The sequence below is a fragment of the Lontra canadensis genome, unplaced genomic scaffold, assembly GCF_010015895.1.
Source record: "Lontra canadensis isolate GAN:19392208 unplaced genomic scaffold, GSC_riverotter_1.0 scaffold72, whole genome shotgun sequence".
Taxonomy (NCBI): Eukaryota; Metazoa; Chordata; class Mammalia; order Carnivora; family Mustelidae; genus Lontra; species Lontra canadensis.
This window is the reverse complement of record NW_022631066.1, coordinates 1,369,976-1,387,657: the sequence shown is the minus strand read 5'-3', so window position 1 is coordinate 1,387,657 and position 17,682 is coordinate 1,369,976. Positions and strand designations below refer to the sequence as shown.

The 17,682-nt window shown below is 40.2% G+C and overlaps 1 long non-coding RNA gene across 2 annotated transcripts; it reads right to left on the bottom strand.

Moving 5' to 3' along the window:
- Nucleotides 1-523: 523 nt before the first annotated feature.
- On the bottom strand, nucleotides 524-17,375 carry LOC116881196. Of its 2 annotated transcripts, XR_004385368.1 has the most exons (4): nucleotides 17,337-17,375; nucleotides 14,534-14,655; nucleotides 6,606-6,752; nucleotides 524-617 (listed from the first exon to the last, which is right to left on the bottom strand). It is a non-coding gene; the product is annotated as an uncharacterized LOC116881196 (long non-coding RNA). The 2 variants fall into 2 exon arrangements; XR_004385367.1 differs by lacking the exon at nucleotides 524-617 and having other exon boundaries at nucleotides 6,314-6,752.
- Nucleotides 17,376-17,682: the final 307 nt, after the last annotated feature.

Genomic DNA, 17,682 nt, shown 5'->3' with positions numbered 1-17,682 from the left:
TGTGACCCAGGATAAAATGAAAATACAGGCCCCTTGTTCAAAATCAGTAAGAATCAAGGCAGTGACCACAGAGCAGCAGACCCAGTTCAGAGCCTTTGTAGGCATGGGGCTCTGTGTGACTGCTCCGGTCACAGCCCATGAGGCTGGCCCCAGCTAGGGTCTGCAGAGCCCTGCTGCCAGCTTACTGCACCCGCAGATGGGCTGCCCCCTGTGCCGTCGCTCTAACGCACTAACAGGACCAAGTTCAAGTCTGTGAGAGTGGGCAAGACCGGCAGAACCCTGGCTACAAGGGCAACTGAGAAATGTCATTTTCAGCAGCCCAGGTTTTCCTGTTGAAGGAAGCTCTTTAGAAGGAGCTAGAAAAGATACTAAGTGAGTCATGGACTGTAGCCACCCAGATGTTCAGGCTGCAAGAAGCAAAGGAAACTTTGTAAAGCTGTGTGTTCTTTTCTCATTTTGTGGTTTCAAGACCCACTGAGCTCAGTCTTAGCTCCTCATACCTGACCTACAGCAGACGGAGTAACAGGCACATGCGTCCCTTCTCTGTGTGCTGCACCTGCTGGGCCCTGGGGCTGTGGTGGTGACAAAGGAACATGAGGTCCCTGATCTGGAGTTTCCTTCAAGGGGGTGGAAATGAAAAATTAACAGGCAAACAACTAAATGAGATGATTTCAGGTGATTGTTTCCGGGGGCAGAGTTGTTAGATTCCAAAACACATCTCAAAACCCTTCTCTTCCCTTGAATGCGAATGACAGCATTTTATCCCAGCCTACACCTACTTCTCAACTGATACCCCGATTTTCACTCTTAACTGCCTCCAATCCATTCTCAACAGCAGGGTTAGAGAAATGCTTTTGAAAACATAAATCAGATCACAGACATTCCCCGGGCTTAGATCCTTCCCATAGTTTTGCTTGCCCTTGGAAAAAATCCAGACCTCATTATTCCTTCCTAGACCACACACCAGCTGGTCTCTTCCCATCTCTAACCCTTCCCCCACTTACCCACTGTGCCACACCAGTGTCCCTTCTGCTTTCTGGAACGTGCCATGTTCCTTCCTACCTCTGTCTTTGAACTCACAGTTCTCAGAGTCCTCTACAACTCGCTCCTTCTCCCCTTCCAGCTTTGGCTAATGTGTCACCTTCTCAGAAAGTTCTGTGGCCCCCTTGCCTAGGACAGAATCCCTGCCCCACCCCCACAGTTCCTCTGTATCTCAGCATTTTGCTTATTGATCCCTAAACACTTACGATCTGAAATTATCCAGTTCATATGTTTTGGGGTTTTTCTTTTCTCTCCATGAGGCTCGAGACCTTGCCTGTCTTCTTGAGTCCTTAACCCCAGGCTCAGCAGAGTGCCTCGTGCGTACTAGCAGCTCAAGAAATACTTGTTGATGGGCTGACTTACTGACACATGATGGATGAAAAAATAGCTACATTTGCCAGGCCTACAAAGTTGGGTCATTCATTCATCATTTAGGCAGAAGGAATTAAACTTAAAACCTGAACAATTTTTGGGGATGGCTGTGAAGTTTGGGGAAATGAAAGCAGGGAGTTCAAAGTCACAGGCAGCAATCAAATCATGCAGGTCAGCTGTTCTGGAAAAAAATGCAGGCTGGCTTTGGGGTGAAAAGGCCAGGGCAAAACTATCCAGTAGGACAGATGATCTCATACTTGTTTACTGGTTGTTTTGAGGTTATCCCCTTCCTGTTCACACGGTGCGAGCTCTCCCAGCGAGATCCCTTACTCAGAGAACAGAGACCCTGTCTTTCTCCAGTGGCCCGTGGTGGCCCCCAGTAGCACCAGAGTGACTCCCTGCTTTTTACCTAAGCTCTCCAGAGTAGGAAGATATTAAGCACTGGGAAGGCATGGCTTTCAGGTTTGTTGTATTTTGGTTTTTTGGTGTTTGTCTGTTTGTTTGTTTGTTTCTGCTCGCCTTCCACGGGCTTTCTCCATAGCACCAGCAAGTAGGGCAGCCAACTCTCCAGATTCCTCTGGACTGAGGAGGGTGCAGAGGAGTCCAAATTGGGACATATTAGTCATCTTTGTACCAGGCCACCAGAAGGAAGGTGTCCCACATCCTTCCTTTTTGCTCAAGGTCTTAGTTCGGCCCGCTTCTTCCAGTCATTTCATCCTCCATATCCTGACGTGTAACCAATCTTCATTATTTTCCCTCCATTTATGACTTTATTGTGCTGTTCCATTCTCTCTCTGGGCCCTGCTTCTCTGGCTTCCTTCCCTGATGATGTCTGCATTCTTCCCCTGACTCTGCCATCCTATAACATTCCAGTGTGGCCTGATCCATTCTGTTTCCTGGGAGCTTGGGGACCACCCACACCCCATACCCCCAAGTAGCTCTCCTGTCACATCTGCTCTGCTAGTGGGGGGAGGACATTTGAGTGATTGGTATTTCCTTAAATATGATCCTGTGATACCCCTGACTACAGGACTCAGGAGAAAAAGCCTAAGAATCCCTAGTTAGCTAGTGGCCCTCAATTATACAGAGGAGGGCTCTGCAAGCTTTCTCTGGAAAGGATAAGATAGTAAACATTTTAGGCTTTGTAGAGCATACAGTCTCTTTCATAACTACTCAGCTCTGCATGAAAGCAGTCACAGATGCTACAAATGGGTGAACACATGGGTGTGCCTCTCTTCCAATAAAACTTTATTTACAAATACTGACAGTGAGCCTTATTTTGGCCCGTGGGCCATAGTGTGTGGACCCCAGATAGGATAAATCTTTCCAGATGATATTAAAAGTTTTCTTATTAAGCCCCTTCAAAGCTTGCTTTGTCCCTACCACCCAGATAGGCCAGAGCTCCAGATACAACTTACACATCTGCATACCCATCTTTACTGGTTTTAATCATTTATTCTGTTACTCAGTTGGGCTTATGGAAACATTTGCTCCGCAAAATAAATGCTTGCATAAAGGCATTGGAATGGAAAGAAAGATCATGTGGAACATATTTTTAGAGGATGTTTAACACCAGTTTGCAATATAAAAGATGGATACAGAGTTAGAGTGAATTATTAGGATAATTAAGGTAAACACATGGTTAATGCTTTGATAATGGGATTGCTAGATTAATAGGAGAGGAACTCCTCTGCTGGGCAGAAGTATCCTCCCTCCCTGTTGGTAATGAAGTAGAAAGTAGCCCAAATAGCGCTTTTAAAAGTAAGTTCTTGATATTAACTGCTGTGTTTCTTATATTTCAAATTAAAAAGCATCAAATCACAGAGTTGGTGGACAGACCTCTGTAGTGGTGGTTGGCTTCCATCAAAGACTGTTTTCATCCTAAGTGCAATTTTCTATCTCCACGTCTTCATAGCTTATTTTGAAATGTGCCATTTTTAGACATGTACTTAGAAGGAATAGAAGGAGAAAGGAAAAACATCAGTAACATTTTAAGTTGACTTTTGGGTGTGTTCTCACTCAGGGCACGTATCTGGACACTGCTTATCTTTGATAAGAAATCAGGAGATGACAATTAGGAGACAGGGAGGAAGCAAGGGGGAAGAGAAGCCTGTATTCCAGCAGAACGCCCTTCCCTACAGTTATCTGGTCCTGGAGGTCAGATGGGACTGCGGCAAGAGCGAGGACGAACAGGGCACTGACATACTGTTGACCAGCTCCCTACAAGTCGTCTGTGCCGGTGGGGTTCCTGCAGAATTCCAGAGCTTTCTTTAGAGCAGCAGCGGCCCAACAGGGCTCAGCGCTGAGCAGATATTGCTGAGTCTAGAGAACGGAGAGCCTTAACAAGTAAATTCCACACCCCCTCGAATTTGTGCCTCGGCAGGGAGTCCTCGGCAGGAAAGCCTCCATATGTTTTCCTTTACTACAAGGAACTTCAGAGCATGAGTTCATTTCTCTTCAAACCTCCTCACATTGCTGGAAAACAGAACTGGCTGGCTGATCAGAAATGCCACCAGGAAGACAAGGGGACTCATTCAGACAGAGGTAGGGGAGCAGTTCCCCTTCCGAATTAGATACTAGTTTTGGAGAGGTTTTCTTTTTCCTTGGCTGCCTTACCTTCTGGACTTTGGCAGGATTTTTTTTTTATTTTTAAGGACAGTCTTTGTGTTTCACTACTTCCTGGTAGAGCTTGAAAACTTGGCAAAATAAATATAAAAGGAAGATTTCTGCAAGATGTGTCCCACAGAGGATGGAGTATGCTCTGAGGACCAAAGGATTGTAGCTCAGATCAGTCTTGGCTCTTAAACAAAAAAGCCAAGTTTGCAATTCAGGATTACTTTAAAAAATATCACTGCAAGTAAGTACTTTGTCTTTGTTCTCTTCTCTTCCTTCTTACTCCCCTAATAAGCATCTTTTGCATTTTATAATCTCAATCAAGTTATCAGTTGGACTCCTTGAAACTTAAGTGTGACGATTTGCCAACTCATAAATTAATTGCAAGATGAGATGGGGAGTGTCCTGCGCTTACCACCACTTAGCAGATAATATTTACAGTAATGTTTACATTTTCATTGCCAGGAATCATTTCATTTCATTAATGTTTCAGGTGACTATCTTTTGCTTCCATTCCTCCAGGAACATAAACTGTATTTTAGACTGGAAAATGAGCATGTAAAATTTTCTTCTGAAAAGAGCGTTGTTGCTACAGAAAGCCAATCGCAAATCAGCTTCTGCCGACTTCTCTGGATTGCTTAGGGAGATGCGCTGGCGAACCTGTAAATCCCAAGAGTAAAATTCCCTAAAACTGCAGCTTCTTGTGAACCCCTTTTGAAAAGGCCATGAAATGGTGTTGCAGGTCTAGGGGACAGAAGACCTCAGTCTCTGGCAAAAGGGCCTTGAGGCATTAAGATGTTTCAGCTGCTTTTGCCTTTCCTTGGATGACGCTGTGAAATTGAACGAAATTTCACAACGAAATGAGATTGCACATGTTGGTTCCCGCTCGGGTACCTAGAGTTGTCAGGCTGATCTAGCTGGATGAAGTTAGACAGTGCACAAGTAACCAGGGACATGGACTAGAAGCGGCCAGGGTTCTGTTCCCCTCCAGACTCCCAGTTTCCACCCCACATGTCTCAGGGCTCTCCTCCTCCTGTGTTCACTGTAAATCACGAGTTTACTACTGAATGGGGTCTTGGTACCTTTCTCAGCAATCGTTTAAGGGAGGAGCTGGATGCTTCCCAAGTGTTCGTTAGCTGATAACTGGGCAATACTGAACAGAGGAATGATCTATGCCTCCTTTCCCAGTCCCCCACTTTCCCACTAAAGCCATCACCCAGACGACAGCTTTCTGCAGACCGGGTGATCTGAAAGAGTGCATTCAAAAGAAAGGTCATCACTGCAAGCCTCTACCATGAATGGAGAGTTGCCTTCTCCCCTCTGACTTCCCCGAGTCTTTAGATGCTATCTGCCTTGTCCTCTAAGGAACATGATTCCTGTTCGCCCTGGCAAACATCAGTCCTGATTGCTAACCCAAGGGCTCCCAGAACCAGCCCTGTTACTGTTTAGCCTGTTAGTTAAAGATCATTATCTGCTAGCCCATCTGTTACTTTCATTTAGGAGAGTATATGATTTCAGGGCCATAGATGTCCTTTAAATTCTCCCCTACATGTCGTGTAGGAGTTAGATGTAGTCCAAGCCTGCAGTCCTGTTGTGAACAACGGGAATCAGTGTCCCACTTTTGAAAGCATTAGCGGTAATGGCGCAATCTTGGATGGCCCGAGCAGGAGGGGGTAATCCCGGAAGAGTGGAAAATCAAGCCAGATGAGAGTCTGGTTCTTGCCATCCCGGATGGCCGTTGCTTTTAGAGGAATGGCTTGCTCCCTGATTTAGCTGTGCATAAGGATTTGTGGTGCTTTCTATTGGCCATCGTGTTGCTGCCCCAGTGGCCCCCTTACGGTTGCGGACTACTCATCAGGTAGGGCAATTTGGGGGCTCAACTCTTAGAAGGAATGGCCATGAAGAATATGAATTTCACTTCTTGTCATCAGTTAAGAAAATGATTGGTAGATTTCGCCTTTGTTAAGTGTCCTGTTATCTACCTGCTAAGTGAGAACGAACCTCCATGACTTCATTTCTCCCCAGTGGCAATTATATTGCTGAATTTCAGAGGATCAGGTCATCTCTGCAACCTTGAACAACTCTCCTTTGTCAAGAGAATGGTTGCTTTGAGCAGGTCTTTCATAAGCCTATGTCCTGGAAAAATCCGAGGTCCCATAATCCTCTGGTGCTAACAAGCGTTGGTGGTGGTGATGATGATGTCGGCATTTAGCAAATACTGACTGCCATCTTCCTCCAGGTATCATACTCAGTATTCTGTAAACACTTACGACATTAAATCTTCCTTACCTAACCTGTAATGCAGGTCATGTAGGCAGCCTCCTTCATGCATTTTAATTGATGAGGAAGAAAAAAGATCCAAGGATGCACCTGTCAACCAGCATCCTGTGTTCTTTTTGTTTGTTGTCGATGTTTCTTTCATTCAAGTGTCTAACAAAGGTCGTGGCTTGTCCAGGCTCCTCTCTATAGTACTTATTCCAGGGGCAGCATTTCTAGCAGAAAATAGGCAGCCTAGAATGGGTAGCAGCCTGGCCTGAGGTGTGAGAAGAAATTAGGACTTGTGCAGTGAGTTTTTGTACCTCTGTTGGAAATGGATTTCATTTTCCTCTGCTCTGCATTAACCTCTTTGTAAAGTGTGATTTCACCCCCACGTCATGCTTCTCTGTGCTTTACTTTTGCAGGGTTATGGAGATAATTAAACCTTGTTGGCTAAAAGCATTGAAATCCTGGGGAGAAAACAGCACATTAGTGAGCAAATGGGTCTTAGTTGTTTGTGTTGGGCCGGGTTCTCATTGGAAGCAAATAAGATAAACAGAAGACAGAATAGTTAATTCAAGTTACTGGAAGGTGGGGGGCATGAAAGGAGTTCAGGGTTTTTTTTTATAGTATAAAACATATATTTTAAGTAAAATTTACCATAACTTCTCCTATTGTGAAATTTTTATTAACATATGACAAATTGGGAGAAGCTGGTTTGTAGATGATCACTGACGACATGGTATAGGAAATAATGAGAAAATGAATAAAGAACCAATACATTTATAAATTTGCAAATGGCAGACATTGAGGATTTAATAATATTTTCTCTGTTTGTCGTTCCTAATCTAGCTCATGAGAACATTTTGAGCTAATTTGCCACTTTTATTACATCTTTGACTCAATGATGGTTTACTGAATATCTCTTAGGGCAGCACTTTCTAGACTGGTCCGTGAGTGAGTATAGACTTTGGAGATGGTTTCCAAAAAAAGAGAAAAATTAAATCCAGGTATAATATCCAACCACTTTAGGTGCAGAGAAATTTGAAACTAGACTAGATCTTGGATCATCTTATCCAACACCTTTCCGTTATGTATGCAGAAGCTGAAGCCAGTGTGGGGAAAGGATTTACACATCCCTAACTAGCTGCAGAAGTCAGATGAGAATTCTAGCCCCTGGCCTCCAAATTCAGGGTCTCTTATGTTTACTTTTTAGTTCCATATTTTTAAAATAATTTTTTCAATGGCAAAAAGTAATAAAGATATACCCCCCATGATCAGTTATACTGCTCTTTTGCCTTTTAAATATGTTAATATAAAGTATCTCAAATAGAGACACCTGGGTGGCTCAGTTGGTTAAGCGTCCGCCTTCTGCTCAGGTCATGATTCTGGCATCCTGGGATCCATCCCCACTTAGGGCTCCCTGCTCAGCGGGGACTTTGCTTCTCCCTCTCCCTCTGCCCCTCTCCTCAGAGGGAGAGGAAGCAGCAGAGTCCCCGCTGAGCAGGGGGTCCCACACAGGGCTCTGCCCTAGGACCCTGAGATCACGACCTGAGCTGAAGGCAGACACTTAACCAACTTAAGCCATCCAGGCACCCCCATGACTTTTTTTTTTTAATTCAACATTGTTTTGGAGATGTATGCATATTGATACGTAAGTGTCTAATCCATTTATTATAACTGCAGGATAATACCACATTGAATAAATAATCCAAGGTTGGTTTATCCAAAGGAAATTTGGGTTGACCTTGCAGTTTTGCTGTTATAGTACTGCAGTGATTCTTGTACATATCTTACATTTGTGCTAGAATTTCTTGAAGGGAGTTACCTTCAAAGGGAGTGGAATTGTTGAGTCGTTTGGGTGCACATCTGTACTAGGTATCACTGAATTGCCCCCCAGACGGGACTGGTTTGTTCAGCCATCAAACGTGTTGAGCAGTAGTTCTAAACTCTGGCTGACAAAGGAATCAGGGAGCTTTTTCAAATTACTAATGCCTAAGTCCCAGCCTAGACCAATTAAATCAGAAACTTTGGGGATGGGACCCAAGAATGCTATTTGTTTGAAAGTTCCCCGGATGAATTGTAATGCACAATAAGGGTTAAGAACCATTGATTTAGCATTTCTGTTTCCCTACATCTTTCCCAGTGGTTGGTATTATCAGACATTCTGTTTTACTCCTATCTTGGAAATAAGGAGTTCCTAATTATGGGTAAAGCTGAGTATACATATTCTGGACAGTAATTGGGAGGGGGGCTATATGATTTGCAAATATCTACCCCCAGGCAATAACTTACCTTTTCCGTTACCCATAGTATAATTTATTACATAGAAATTAAAAATTTTTAATATTAGTTAAATCTGTCAGTATTTTCCTGTATGATTTGTACATTGGAGGATCTTAATAAATCTTTTCTCACATGACTTAATAAAATGATTTTTTGGTTCTTTTCTTCAAAAAGCTTTACAATACTTTTTCCCTGTGAGATCATTAAACAACCTAAGATTTATATTTCTGTATGGTGTCATGTACTGATCAAATTTTTTTTGTATGAATAAGCAGTTATCCCAGTATAATTTATTGATTAGTCCATTTTTTCTCTGTCACATTTAATGCTATCCAGCCTCCATATGTCTGTTTTCCAAACTCTCCTTATACTAATACCACAGTTTTAATAGCCTTGTAATAAGTGAACCCTTTTTTACTATTTTTGTTCAAGTGTGTCTTGCCTATTCTTAGATATTTTACTATACCATATGAATCTAAGAATCACCATTTCAAGGTTTCATGAAAAACAGTGTTGGGATTTGGGTTATAATTCCATTGAATTTATAGATTATTGGGGGATGAAAAAAATAAAAATAAATAAATAAAAGCTAGATTATTTGGGGATGATTTCTATATCTAAGTATTAAGTCTCCCCATTCATGGAGATGATCTAGCTCTCCATTATTTAAAGCTTACTTTCAGGGTGCTTGGGTGGCTCAGTCAGTGAAACATCCAACTCTTGATTTCAGTTCAGGTCATGATCTCAGGATCTTGAGATCAAGCCCTGCATCAAACTCCACACTGGGCCTGGAGCCTGCTTAAGATTCTTTCTCCCTCTCCCACACTGTCCCTCTCTCTTTAAAAAAAAAAAAAAAAAAGCTTCCTTTCATGTCTTTAGTATACTTTATAATTTTCCCTACAAAACTTTCCCATATTTTTGTTTGATTTATTGCTAGGTACCTTATACATACTGCTGAAGTGTTTGTTTTTACTGTAAATTTTATTTTTTCTTAAATACTCTAATTATTGGCTGATAGTTTGTAGAAATAGAATAGATTCTTGTTTAACTCATTTCCAGTCATCATGAACTCCTTATTTAGTTTTAAGTTTGTAGATTATTTGGATCTTCTAAGTAAGCAGTCATTATATATGCAAATAATGATAATTATGTTCATTATTTTGTAATATTTATGCATTTAATTTTCTTTTGTATATATTGAATTTTATTTATATTTATGTATTTATTTCTTCCCCCCCACGGCTTGCTCTTATACTTAGCACCTCTTGTATGGTGTTAAATAGAAGCTGTGACAAGAAGCATCCTACCTTGTTTGAATTTTATATGAAATGCCTTTGACTTGCTGACCTCAAGTGTTGTATTTTCTTGGGTTTTCAGTGAATAGTATCTTTTATCAGGTTAAGGAAGTTTCTTTCTATTTCTGATATGCTCTTAAGTTTTACCAAGGACGTGTTTTGCATTTTATTAAATACTCCCTGCATCTCTGAGAGGTACTTAATGGATTTTCTCTTTTAATGTGTTAATTGATGAATTAATAAATTTTCTAAAATTAAATGATCCTTCTAATCTGGGAGAACCCCTACTTGATCACAATTTTAAATGTTCATTCGAAATTTTGTTTACTAACGTTATACTTAAATTTTTTATATTCATGAGTGAGATTGACCTGTAATTTTTCTTACTTATTTTTTATCAAGTTTATCTTACCTCATAAAATGAGTTTTAAGAAATATTATCAGTTTAGGCATGCCTGGGTGGCATAGTCACTTAAGCCTCCAACTCTCGGTTTCTGCTCAGGTCATGATTTCATGGGTCATGGAATCGAGCCCCACGTCAGACTCTGCACTCAGTGGGAAGTTGGCTTGAAGATTCCCTCCCTCTACCCTTCTTCCACTCTCTTTCGGTCACTCTGTCTCTCTAAAATAAATAAATCTTTATAAAAAAGGATTATCACTTTAGTCTCTTCTATGGAAAAGTTGATACCAGATTAGAACTACTTTTACTTTGGAAGTTGATAAAAACTTGTCTGAAAGAAACCTGTGTGTGTGTGTGTGTGTGAACAGACTTTTCGCTAGTGATGCAGTTTCACTCATGCCTTTGGTCAAGTCAGGTTTTCTGTTCCTTCCTGAGTAAATGTAAGTTGCATTTACAGTGAATTGACCATTTTGGCTAGATTTTCAAGAGCACTGACATAAAAAATGGTTCTTGATAATTCTCTGCTAAAAAAAATCTCTACCTGGCTGTAGTTATATCTCAGAAATTTTTCTTTGTACTAATATAGTCATTTCCCTTTCTCTCTTTGTAAATTAATCTTGCACAAATTTGTCTCTTTATTGGTTGGTTTTTTTCAAGAAACAATTTTTGGTTTTCTAGGATTTTGTAATTCTGTCAGTAATTGGCAAATATCCTTGACAGTCAATCAATAATTTAGGTGGGTATGTTATTCTAGATTGGCATTTATTTTCATTCATTCCTTTAAAAATAGTCCATTTATTTCTGTTACTTATCTTCACTTTTGAGAAGTCTACTGTTATCTAATTGTTATTCCTTGATAGATAATTTGTCTTTTCTCGCTGGTTGCTTTCATCACAATGTATCTCATCAGGGATTTGTCTTTTATTTATCTGGATTTTGTCTGAACCCATAGGAATCAGATATTTTAGCAGTTCTGGGACATATACAGCCATATATCTTTGGGAATTGATGCTTCCGTAATTCTGTTCACTGAAATTTATATTAGACAGATTGAGTTTTTTTATTACGTTACGTTGTCTCTTAACTTTATATTTATCCCTTTATCTCACAGTCCTCCATTCTGAGTTTCCTTGAAACTGTCTTTCAGATCATTGTTTATGTCTTAACCTGTGTCTAAACAGCTACTTCGCCTATGCATTGAGTTTTTTCATTCAGTTGCTATAGTTTTTGTTTCTAGATGATCTATGATTCTAATCATTTTGTTACTGTCTTTTCCTTTTCATACAGCTTGAGTTCCCTTTCATATTAGTAATTTAAAACAGTTTAGGGATGCCTGGCTGACTCAGTTGGTAGAACATGCAACTGTTGATCTCAGGGTTAGGGGTCAAACCCTACACTGGGTGTAGAGACTACTTAAAAATAAAATCATTTAAAAGTTTAAAAATCTGTTATTTTGTTCATTCATTCAAGTTTCTTGGGATTCAGAGTCTTCTATTTATTATGTCTATGATGGGAGTCCACTAATGGATGGTTTTTTCATGTGATTTGTAATTTAGGATCATCTGCAGGGAACACTATAAAAATATGTAACCAGAGTGGATATAGCTAACCCTTCAGAGGCATTTTGCATTTATGTTTGCTTAGTGTCCTACAGTGTGTCCTTAGGCTAATTTCTTGATTCAGGTTTTCCTGGACCATACACATAGCCCTCATTAGAATGCTGAATAGATGCTATCTTTTCCCTTCACTTGGCATCTTGATAGAGACAGACAGTCATCATTACTGTGTCCATTTGCTTCTACATAGGAAGTTAAACCTAAGCTTCTAGGTTACTAAGACTTGCAAGCCCCCTTAATGCAAATCAGAGTCTATCTGTGTCCTTACCACATTGCTTTCTAGATCTCTCTCTTTCTCTTTCACTGTTGCTTTCTCTCTCTCTCTTTTTCTCTCTCTCTCTCTTTTCTGCAAATTCAGTAATGCATTTGAAAGAATGATGTCTTTTTATCTGTTACTTCTAAGCATTTGTAGTGGCAAAATGATCAGACTTTCTTGAGAAAAGTTTTAGAACAAGAAGTCTTACTTTGGTCTTCTGACATTAAAAAAAAAAAGTCTGAGAGGGGCATTTGACTGGCATGGTCAGTGGGGTATGCAATTCTTGATCTTGGGGTCGTGGGTTCAAGCTCCACATTGAGTGTAGAGATTACTTCAAAATAAAATGTTTTTTAGGGGCGCTTGGATGGCTCAGTGGGTTAAGCCTCTGCCTTCAGCTCGGGTCATGATCTCGGGGTCCTGGGATCGAGTCCCACATCGGGCTCTCTGCTCAGCAGGGAGCCTGCTTCTCCTCATCTCTCTCTGTCTGTCTCTCTGCCTACTGTGATCTCTGTCTGTCAAATAAATAAATAAAAACTTAAAAAAAATAAAATAAAAAATAAAATCTTTTTTAAAAAGAGTAAGGATTTCACAACTGCTGTTCTTCATGCAAAGTGTTCTTGCTGGCTTCTGTAGGAATGCAGACAGACTGTCCAAATATCAGCTCAAAAATTATTAAAGTAATGTAACCCTGAACGTTTTATGACTACTGAGGAGTTGCATTCCTTTGAACTTCTACCATAAACTCAGCCACAGCTTGGTGTGTTGAGAACAACAGGCTGGTGGTGAGGAGGGCCTGTATCCTACTTTGAGAAGATTTTCAGGGGGTGTTCTATAGGGGGACAAATATTTTCTGAAGTAGTACGAATGTCTTTTGCTTTTCCTTATTGAGACACTGGAAGGTCATATTTTCTGAAAGGTTCTGATAAAAAGCCTGAAGTCCTTTCTAGCTCTAGAATTCTGTGATTTTCCTGCTACCTTGAGACATTTTCCCAACAAATCATGTAGCCCGTTTGCAGCTTTGTAACCAAATCTTAGGTATCAAAGGTGTGCGGTCTTCTCAAGACACTCTCTGGTTCTCCCTGCTACTCAGCACTGCACCATATGATGTGGATCATATTCAAAATTTTTTGTTGTTAATATTTCTTGATCTTATTTGTCCTCATATAATTTTTATGACATGTCAAAGACTACACTCCCAAGGAAATAATGAGTTGATTAAAGAGAATGTTGTTTATTGAATGTTATCTAAACGTGACATATTTTGAAATATACACTGTTGTAAGTTTTTATTACTTCCACTAGACATGCTATAATTTTGAGATATTTTGTCCCAAAATTCTCTTTGGAAGCAACAAGTTAGTAATAAGACACAGTTGGAATTAAAACAAAGGCTTCATTTAAAAAATACAGCAAATATTATTTCAATACTCGATACCCAGAGTTATTTCTGAAGCCTCACCATATTATTTTAGATTAAATATCTAAAACAGATTACTACAAAAATAAATCTATCTCTTTGCTGAATTTTATTCTGTGTTTGGATTGAGGTGGAGTCCATTGTTAGCTGCACGATCAGAGCACAGACGCTGAGTCTTTTTATTTTCTTAATTAAGAATTACCGTTCCAAACCCTTGTCAGTGGTTTACAATGGCAGTAATCCCTACCAAAATTGTTGTTATTCTAGATCCCAAGTGGTTGGCCAGAACATTAACCTCACCTTGACCCCTCATAGTCACAGGAGAGAGAAACGAGGGCTAGTAATCATGTCTAGAAAACTATAGAGCTTGGGGTGCCTTCTAGATTATATAACTTTAAAAATAATTAGAATGTGTTTGTCATTTAAAATGACTGGAATCAGCAGGACTAATGAAAATGTTTAAAGCCTTATCAGTCGGAACATGAAGGGCTGGCTCCAGAAAGTGCTGACCTTGAAATTTTTGCATTGCTTTTGTTGATCCTGTCTGCTGATGCACGCGGTCTGCTGATGTGTGGTTTGGCCAGCCATAGAGACTTACTCATCCATGATATATGTGGAAGGGGCTTCCGGGCCTCTACATGTGCTGTGCCACATTCCTCCTGTTCTCCGACAAAGCTTTTGATTGGCGGCTGTGACTAATGAGCATGAAGTCCCAGGAGAAACGGAGCCCCGTCTTCCACTACCCATTAAGATGAGCTCAAGCCCCGGGCTTATCAAACTTGAACCAGGAGAAGTTAGGGCCAAAGGCTTGAGATAAAACAGTCACTGAGAGTTTCATAAACGGCATTAATAATCCCTGGCCAAATTAAACTGCGCATTTAGTGTTACTACCCAAGCTATGGGAGCCAAGGTCCTTCCTGGCCCTGGTCATTAAAGGCAACGTCGCTCTTTTCAGGAGAATCCGGATTAACCCCGCTTTACCTAAGGTTTCTCTGAGGCTGTTTCTCCAAGTAATCTCCTGTCTTTGTGCAGAGAAGCAATCTCATTCTTCCCGAGATCATGTGGGATGAAGTCAGTGCTGGAGGTGGGCCATAGTGAGTGAGCTGGTGAGAAATGTACAGAAAATCTTGATGCAGATGGTTCTGCCTTAGGATTTCTGTGTTTTTTTTTTTTTAATTTGAAATTTCAATTATGTACCTTGCCTGCAGTGTAATGGAGGAATAAGCAGATTAGAGGAGAGGCAGGACAAAGAACTCATAACCGTTACCTATTATTTCCTCTATTTGGCTGGGAATGTCAAATAAATTAGGTCATTAAAAATCAGTAAGTTGCTGGGACCAGGGAGGGGCTTGTGCTCCTTTCCTAAGACCTTAGCCCTGATGTTTGAAAGGACACTTGAAGGTCTCATTTGGCCTTTGGTATATTATAGACTTCATACTTCTAAATGGCCTAAGTGACTCTGAAGACATATTCAATAAAGACACTTTAAAGTCCTTGAAATATACAAAAATTCTTAATTTTAAAACTGTTATATTCTTGCCACTTTTATTGTTGATTTTTATTTTAAACAGCTGTCTCTCTACCATATGACTCTACTATTTCTTGTGTATATATATATCTGTATTCTATCATTTCTACATATCCATCTCATTTACTTTATAACTCTGTTTACACATTCCTGGAAAATTGGCTTGAATGCCCTTTCATCCTGTCCACATTGGCCATTCAGTCCTTAGTTTTTCATGGAGCTCTTCTTTCTTTCCCCTTTTGTGGCATTCAGTTGGCTCACCATTGCTGTTAATCAGGTCCAGATTCATGATCACAGACCTCATGAGTCTGCCCATATACCCCGTCTCACATTACGTTGACTCCCCGGCCGCCTCCTCTCACACGAAAAATGAGTCTCCTCACATTGCTTCCACTTTCGGTATGTAAGTTACAACCTAGCCTTACAATGAAAACTTCCTTAATTGAAACTGTTGGTTATTTGAAGTGTTACTGGCTTCAAAGACATGATATAACTTGAGCAGTTATTTCCTGCATAAAAACATGGGTAATTGGAAAGCAGTTGGAAGGCTATGTTTCTTTATCTTACTGGATACCAGATTATAGGCTCTTTTAAGTCAATTACCAGGTTTCAGGTCCCGTAGCATCATGTGGGAATCCATGAACCCTTAATTTACACAATCAGTACCACAGCAATTAATGATGATGGTGTTCTCCAACTCTCTCTGTAAAAATGAACTTCTAGCAAATAGATACCGAGAACATAGAGTTGGCAGAATACCAGGGAGTCCCTGCATTACACTTAAAAAAATAAAAAATTATACATAATTAGGTATCCAAGAACCACCCAAAGCAGATAAATCACCCAGCTGCTCATATAATTCAGAACAATATCTGTTGAAAGTGCTTTTTATGCACCTAGTGACTGGCATATAGTAGGTTCTCAATAAATATTAGATGTACTGTCATTGGAGTGTATTTTCAACATCATGTGATTAATCACCTTCATTAACTTCTCCAGCCATTTTTCTATAAAATCTCTAGCTATTTCAAGGTTACTTTAAAGAATCCTAAAGGCTATTATGAATTCAGTGCTGCAACTGGCGGTCACGAACTTTAACAAAAGTTGAAGTTTTCAACACTGATAAGATAGTGACAACAGTTCTTCCTCATAGAGAAGTGAGAAATGAGAGATTACTACATGAATGATTTAGTTAAAACATAAAGAATTATTACACTTCAATGTTACTGAATATTGAAACAGATAATAGTGGAAGATATACCTTTCTTATATTTTATTAAAAATAGGAGTACAAGCTGTGGTCCAAGGTGAGTTTGGAGACTGATTTAAGCTCTATAGACTTAAGATTTTACACTTATCAATAATAGTTACCTTGTTCTTCGATTACACGGTGTTTCTTTTGAGTTATTTTTAATTTTAGAACATTGAGGCAAAGATGTTCAAATTCAACCTTGGAGCTTAATACATCCTATTTCTGCCAGAGACATTTTACTGATCCTGTGTTATTTAAAGGCCAAGTAGAACTGTTATGGTGAAAATCTGAAAAGAATGTCAGAACTAACGCAGTATGGAGATCACATTTTCACAGAAATAATGATTCCAAGTCTTGTAATTTAATTTTCATGGTTGAATGAACTTGTCTTTCTCCTACTCCAGAAATACAGCCTACCACATCCTGAACTGCAGCCCCCCAGAAAGGAGACCAAGTCCCTAGGTTGGACTTCCATAATTATGCCCACTCCACACCTTCATACCCAGTAACAATTTTTTTAATTAAAAATGAATTCTAAGCCTATAAGCCCATCCCATGAGAAAATCATGGGAGAGAGAAAGATGTGCTCTATATTTCTCTTAAGTAAAAATAAAGTCACTTAACCTAGAAAGCAGTGAGACTTCTATGTCAGGTGAACTGTCGCAGAGAGGAAGAGACTGTGTTACCTGGAACCGAGAGAAAATACGTTTCTGGCACTTTCTCAGGGGAGTTGACAACATTCTTCCTAGGGGAATTTCCCTAGCTTGATTTTATGAGTAGATTATTAGAATCTAGCCCTCTGTGTTCATGGGCATAGTTCTGTGATAAACAGTTTCCCCATTTCAGTGCGGTGAGAAATGAGTGAGAAATGAGAGACGACTACATGAATGAGTTAGTTAAAACATAAAGAATTATTGCAGTTCGGTGTTACTGAATAGTGTGTGTATTACTCACACCATTATAGTGCCTTATCACTTTATTATGAAAGTGTGTATATTACTCACAACATAGTCCAGTGGTGTGATGATGAAGATGGTGTAAGGGCTCTGTTCTGGGCGGAGCCATCCCATCAGGAACCCAGTCTACTTATAGTGTGCAGGTTTGCTAGCTTCTAGAACCCTTCTAGAACCCTCTAGAACCTTCTAGAACCCTTCTAGAACCCTCTGCATCCAGCTGACCCGGTAGAGAAAAATCTCAAGGGACTTCCCAGAAGGTCTTCAGGAGCCAGATCTGAAAGTGGTGTACGTCACTACTGCCTCAGCCCATTGGCCGGCACTCAACCCTCTGCCCCTACTAACCTCAAGGGGGACCAAGAAATGAGGTGTGGGTGGATGCCAAGAGGAGGTAGAG